Genomic DNA, 377 nt, shown 5'->3' on the forward strand with positions numbered 1-377 from the left:
CGGAGGTATACACACATATACTGCGACAGACGCACATCCACCCACATGCTTGCACACACATACAAACACACACACATACACAAATATATATGTATGTATATATGTATATGCTTATATTTTGATTTTATTCTCGTTGTTAGGTAAATTCACCGAAACACCGGTGTTTATCAAAAAGTGTTTAATAAAGAGCAAAGCGTACTTATAGTTTATTTATTTGTGCAAAAAAGAAAAACAAATTAGATACATATGTGCACATATTTTTTCGGCGGAAATTATTTGAGAGAAATAGCGTCCTCAAGCTAGATTTTTCCCTGCAAGGTAAGATAAAAATACGGGCCGTATATGCTGTTTTTTCGAAAGGAATTGCAGCAGAAACA

Source organism: Euprymna scolopes, chromosome 34 (assembly GCF_053919585.1).
Source record: "Euprymna scolopes isolate OS-2025 chromosome 34, ASM5391958v1, whole genome shotgun sequence".
In the NCBI taxonomy this organism is placed as follows: Eukaryota; Metazoa; Mollusca; class Cephalopoda; order Sepiida; family Sepiolidae; genus Euprymna; species Euprymna scolopes.